The sequence below is a fragment of the Ciconia boyciana genome, chromosome 10, assembly GCF_034638445.1.
Source record: "Ciconia boyciana chromosome 10, ASM3463844v1, whole genome shotgun sequence".
Lineage (NCBI taxonomy): Eukaryota > Metazoa > Chordata > Aves > Ciconiiformes > Ciconiidae > Ciconia > Ciconia boyciana.
In genome coordinates this window covers 21,323,929-21,331,068 of record NC_132943.1, presented here as the reverse complement: position 1 = coordinate 21,331,068, position 7,140 = coordinate 21,323,929, and positions in this window count along the sequence as shown.

Genomic DNA, 7,140 nt, shown 5'->3' with positions numbered 1-7,140 from the left:
TTTTTTTCCTTTCCTCTTGAGACCCTTCCTCCTTCTTCACTTCTCTTTATTTATAATAATGAAAAAATAAGGAAACCATATTTGCATGTAGCTCTTCAACCTCACTCTAAAATAAAATCAAGAACTGTTGCCAAAAACTTCTTGGCTGCCTTTCACAATGAAATGTATTCATTTAGGGTTAAAATGAGCAATCAGATATGATTACAAATTGAATGGTGATTGGGAAGCACTCAATCACTTAACTAAGATAAAATGCTATGAGTGGCAAATCAGAAAATACTTCTGAAAGAAAAATCTGAGAGGCTGCAAACACAATCAAAAGACAAACTAAATGGCAGGGAAGTCATTAGCAAAACAGCATTTGACAAGCCCAATTGCCTCCTACTTATTTTTGTCCTACCATTTTAAATCACTTCCCACAGTCCATTTCTAGTTTTCTCCCTCTTTCCTTCTTACCCTTGCTAGCCCTTTTGGCAAAACAAAAACTACCTGTTCTTCTACTCCTTCTCAAAACACATCAGTCTTTCACTCACTAACCCCCTCCAAACCTGCATTACTGCAGAACCTACTACAGGACTTTATACATACAAACAGTTCTATCAGATATACAAGTAACAAAAATACACAAGAAGCATAACAAAATAATCCATTACATCCTGCAGGTGTATGTAATTGGTTAACTCTTATGGTATATTCATAAAATACCATAGAGCATTCACTTTGTCCAAGTTTTCATCATTAATATTCAATCCATAAATCAGATTTTAAAATAAAAAACAAGCAAAAACTTATGGGGAGTTCACAGTTTCCAAAAGCATAGCAAAAGTGTTCAGTCACTTGGTACATGATAAATAAACATTAATCTGTTTATTGCCTGTAACATTTTACACTGTAAGCATCTTATCTACTTAGGTAGCTTGATTCAAACACCAACTTTCTCCATCAGATTTGCAACATCTTATCTCCTCACCCTCTGCATCGAAACAAAGAGAAACATGAGTTTGAAAATTATCAAGACTCATAAATGGACAAACAGTTGTAAGGAATGCCAAGCTACTAAGATTGTTATGAACAAGCCAACAAAGACAGAAGGAGTTTAACTAAACTCTGACACAATTATCACTTACTGTACTTAATTTTTGTCATGTTTTTATAATATGACACTCTCTGAGAAAAAAATTGGAACAGGATCACTTGATTTTAGTTTCCATCCCTGACAAATCTTTTTGGGCGCGTCAGAATGCCCACAATGGATTCTGAGTTCAGGCACTGTTTTCACCATTTGTTTCAATTGTCATTGTGTTTGTAGAAAACGTTTCCATTAGGGCCTGTGTAAGCAGTAACTGAAGCAAGTGAGAATTCTGACACTGATTTCAGGGCTTACCAGACACCACCTACGTGAAGCTACACGCGCCGATGGCCTACAGGGGTTCGTTAGCGTTTCGCAGCACACAGCTAAAAGCAGCCAAATATTGCCCCCTAGTGCCTGCAGGACAAAGCACGGCGTTTACGAACAACTGACTTTCAACATTATACCGTAATAGAGAGTCTTTCAACAGGAATTTGCCGCGGAAGCATGGAGGATTGCGGTAACGCGTAATTCCAAGGCCGGCAAAAAGCCTTGCTCCTTAACTCTTGCTGGGTGAGTTCATCACAACATAGCTCGGAAATGTCCTGTATGAGTATATAACTGAGTAAGAACCACTCAGTTCTGCAAAGAGGAATTAAAAACACTAGCAAAGAACTTCAGGAAAGAATTGTGTGTTGGGGATACAAGGGATATATGTATAAAAATATGAGGAAAAAGGGTCTGTTTATACTCAAAGTATATTGTGTACTTAACCAGAAGAAAAATACTGAGTAAATTGACCTTAGTTTTCCAGATGAGCCCATAGCTTATCGTATTAAAGGCAGCATTTTTTAAGCTACTACAAGTATACATTCAGTTCACCATCCACCTCAGAAAGCACAGGAGAGATATTCCCTAAAAAGCAAGTGAATCATGCCATTGATTAGTATTCATTCTGAAGACATTCAAGGATTAAAGCACAGAAAAGGAGGACTGAAACAGCAAGCGCTAGTAACAGAAATTAATACGGTAACACCAATTTTAATCCTTTGAAAACAAAAGCACGTAAGTAGTTATCAAAGCAACTTGTTTTATTTGTGTATAGGATCTGTTAAGGCACTGGAGAAATACTATAGTAAAAGCTCTAGGATTGCACATGGCTTCATGTCATCAGTGAATCACGAACATCCAGCAGAATACCAGCACTTGCAGTATCACGAGCTTCCGCTACAGTTCAGAAGGAGAACTGAAGCAATTAAGCTAACCAACTGGTAACTACAATGCCATTACACTCAGCATAAATCAAAACTATGCATGTAGCAAAGAAATTTACCACACTTCACAAAAACACCCTTTATACATAAATATATGCCCAAACATCTCTGTGCCCTTACCTTTCATTCTCTGAACACTGAATGCCTTCAGGCTGGCTGCTGGCTAGCATGTTATCAGTCACTTGCAACTTACTCTCTTGCCTCCAGGTCTCCTACTTGTCTTTATTATGGCTATATTCTTTCATCTAAAATAATTCTGTAGTATTATTTTTTTATGTCCATAATCCGGTAGTCAGAAGAGGAATTTAAATAAAGAGCCTGAAGATCCCACAGTTCAACTCCTCATGACAACACCCATTTATCTGCTATTGCACATTCAGTAAGCAACCCATGATATACACTGTACATTATAATTCCTTTGACCATTACCAGGACAGCAATCTTTTCCATCCAGGAAAAAAATAATTCTGGCATTAAGGGCTTACAGTAGCATAAACGTGTATGAAGAACAGAGATTGTTATAAAATAAAACTGTAAGATCCACAATAAGAGGAGAAACATAGTAGATACTAAAAGCCAAAGCCTCTAATGGAGAAGCAGGGTAAGCCAACCTACTTAAGCCAAGGCTGTAGCCAAATACCACTGTCTCCATTTAGTCAACACTGAAGGGGCACAGCATGACATAACTGAGTAAGCTGGTTTTATTATGGTGACAGCTTCAGGCAGCTACCTAAATGGGTTCTTATATGTCTCCATGAATTAAAATTGCTTTACTATTTTCTCCTGACAACTAGTCAACTCTCCCCACCAGCTACCAGCATAAAAATTTATCTGCTGAATATGAGGCATATTGAGATAGACTGTTTATACTTTTTTGCAGACCTGGCTGAAAACACTGGAAAAATCTTACCTCAGCTTTTGAGAGACAAAAACCATTGCAGAAGAAACTGTAAAAGTCTTCTCAAGAACATTCCTTTTCTGCAAACCTGGCTGGTTTGTGGAAAACAATGCCTGTTACCATTTACTTCCACTTCCAGAGAAAACTGATAATTTTGGTATGAAATAGCAAAGTAAAATGGGAGGAAAAAATTCTAAGCTGATTGACATTTTCCCGCACCAGTTTGTCTTTGCATAATGTAACTCATCAATCTCAACACTCTTCCAAATGGTTCCCAACTTCATCCCAATTTATCAAGTCCTCAGGGATACAGACAGACCCTGTTTCTCTTATGCCGTGCTCGCTGCTACCCAACTATACAGTTTGTTCTTCCACACTCCTGGCACCAGGTTCAGTGAATCTGGCCCACTTACTCTGGGGGATAGGAGGAGAGGGGAAGATTTTTTTCATACTTTGTCTTCCCCCAAATATTTTCTGCATTCCTGTAGGCAAAATGTGATAGGTTTTAGGCATTTGTTGAAAAGTTCTGTTTGTGAAAATTTCACAATCAGTTCACAGTTCAAAGTACCCTTTTTAGAGTGTTTTTTTTCCCCACTTGCAGATTTTATATTAAGTTCTATATTAGAACTGTAGAAATATCAAACTTTCCTATAACCCAACAGCCCTAGTAAATAAAGTTTTCAAACTTTGTATTGTTAAATCAGTGCCCTCAATGCCCTCCTTTGTATGTTCAGGATCATAGTGTAGGGGTATGGAAAACAAGTTTCTTGTAGACCAGGCAGTATCTTTAATCTTTCTCTCAATTTACAGATATCTATGTACCCAACACTCAGATGGAGAGGTAATTAGCCAGGTGCAATGATCCCTGAGAAAGATTTATACCTACATTAATTACATAACTTTGATAACCATACTATGTTGTATCTTTACGTAGGCAACAAGTTTGAGATACATGGCATAACAATTCACTACTATTGTTACGATTTGTAAGAAAGTCAGATCTATTCAGACTGAGGATGAAAGATTTTTTTCAAGTGGTGAAGGGCCACACTTGGCCTGCTTTCTCCTACCCTTTCAAATCTGGTCAAGCAGCACAAAAGGAGATATCCAGACCTGCTAGAGCAACACTTAAAGCAAATCCCAATTCTTATAACTTCTCCTCACTCAAATTCTAACTCATACCCAGGTAAACAATCAAGCAGACATAACTGGCTTCTGTTTTTCCTCAATTTAGGTGGTCCAGCAGGTAGGAGTGTGATATTAACTTCAATCCTAAACCCTTAGCTAAGTACAAGTACAGTTAGGTGTACTCACATACTGTTCACTTAGAGTCATCTGAATATGAAGCAACCATTTATTCTCTTATTTACTTTCTCAATTATAGTAAATAATCAACAGTAGAGGTACTGGGAGTCAAAAGTACACAAAGGGGAAGAAAAATCCAAGTTCCAAGAAAGGTGACTGAAACATCTAGGAGAGCAGATAACTAGTTCTTCTTGGGCTCATACCGTTTAGCTGTAAAGTTACAGGGTGTAACACAGCAACGCAGTTCCCAATTCACAGTTAGGAGTTCTTAGTACAGCTCTCCCACACCAGCATGCCTGCCCTCTGGGCTTCACTGGGGCTATTTTGAACCAGAAGAATTTTGGTTTTGATTTTCCCAGGTACAGATCCCATGAATTAATGAGTTGGAGAGAAATTATGAGTTTACATTTCAAACTTCCCATAAGAAAGTCATATATAAAGCTTCAAATTCTCTTATTTAGCTGGGTTTGTGTAAGATTTAAATAAATATTTCACACAGCCAACTAGTAAGGCAGATCCAGTTGCAATTCAAGATTTTTTTTTTTTCCCCTCCAGATGCTGCTTTTGACCACAACTGTGCAGGACATGCTATACATGAAGCAGAAAATTTTCATTATCACAAAAGACTGAAGACCCAGGATCTACAATGAGAACTATCAACAAAAGGTTACCAATGCTGCCTACACAAGATTTATCACCTATATGTTTAAAGACTCTATGTTTCTCCAAAACAGATGGATTATGGTAGCTACAACTCATAGGAAAGGAAAAGCTGTATTGGTAACTTCCAGCTCAGTTGTTTAGCATTTGTCCACTAACTTCACAAAGACTGCAGGTTCTTATGAAGGCCAGGTTAGAACTTTTAGAGTGTAAACAAACATGTTCCTCAAACCGTAATTCTTTTAAGTAGTTTCTCTAATGCTCTATATACTCTTCATGGAGACCAGATGCTTGGTGTTTATTAAGCTCATCAACTAAGCAACACAAGGAGACTGCTTACAGCTGTAACATAAGGAGGTTGCATTCCCCTGTAGTCCTGACCATCCTTGCAGGGGTGCCTGATTAAGCTAGGCAGTTTTCATTCCATCTTGCTCAGACACATCACAAAGACTCATTTCTCAGCAAAATCTTTTTTAAAAGTGGTCCATAATCACTCTTACTGGTAGACCATTAGGTACCTTACAGCTAAATTAATTTACTGTTGAAAACAGTAGTTCTTTCTTAATATGTTTGCCTCATGGACAAAGACACTATTAAAAAGTAAAAGGTTACTGACCTTGTCAAGAAGGACTAACAAGTCTGACATTAAAGTGTCATGTGATTATAACAGTCATCCCCTACAAAAAAATGCTCATTTTTTTCCATTTTATTCATTCATTTAAAGAAAGAGATAAAAGGAAATGAAAACTCTTTTATGTTTGTCAATTCACATCACATGGCTTGTCTTTTTCTAGGCCTGCTTTCTGTCTAATCTTTCTTACATCTTTTATCTCATATGTTTTCAGATGATCTAGACCACATCCTTGGAGTACACAAAGAGCTTATAGTATTGAGTTTTCTCTGTTTTTTTAATGCCTTGTTTGCTTTAATACATTTAATGCTTGTGAAAGATGACAGCATTTTAATTGGCATTTAAAAATTTAGTTCTCAAACAGTAACACTAGCAAAGCAAAGGCTGTAACAGTGCAGGCTTCTCCACAAAGCTCTGCCAACACAGCTCAGTGCCATCTCATCCTATTATTTATTATAGTTTCTACTACCTTGCCCAGTGGAGATGTGAGGCATATTGGTAGGTAGTTTCCTGGATCATTCCTGGAGTCCTTTTAGGCAGTCATATTTATGTCACATTTGCCATTTTCCAATACCACTTAGTAGTACCACTGATATTAAGCAAAAACTTATCACTCCCCTTTCTCCAGCTACAAATTGATTTAGGATTCCAAGATTAATGCATCCGATCATCCCAAATCATTATTGCTTATCTTTTCCATTCACTCTATTGATAATTCAGTTTAAGGCATATTCTCTGTCTGGTCCTCCATACCGGAAGAGTTCTGCTGTGGAATTCTTCCCAAGATACTCTCCAGTGAACAAAAAACCTCCTTTCTCTGTTCTGGTTCTATCATGATTGCTCTTCCCACCCAACCTACATTCTCTGTGGATCCTCAGGATTTTCTTGCAGGATTTCTGCTCATAAATACTAAAGCTACTAATATCGACTTCCTTTTTGCTGGTTGTTGCTCTTAACTCATTTTGGCCTGCCTTAATGTGTTTCCACATTTCCCGAAGATTTATGATCCTTTCTGTTTCCTTTTTTGGACATAACTTCCTTTGTGTCCTTCTTTTTGGAAGATGCCTTCTTTTCTTTGTAATTGCCCTATCCCTGTGGTTTAACTGTGTTGGCACTCTTCAGAGCCTGGCCCTCCACCACAACCACAGGAGTAAACAATTGTACAAACTGTCCTGCAGCAAACTCCCAAAGAACATAATGCAAACACTGATTTATGGACTTCTTAGTGCACCCTGTAATTTTATTCACAATGTGCTACTAGTCTCATTGCTAAGATTAAAACCAGTATTAAGCTTTTCATACA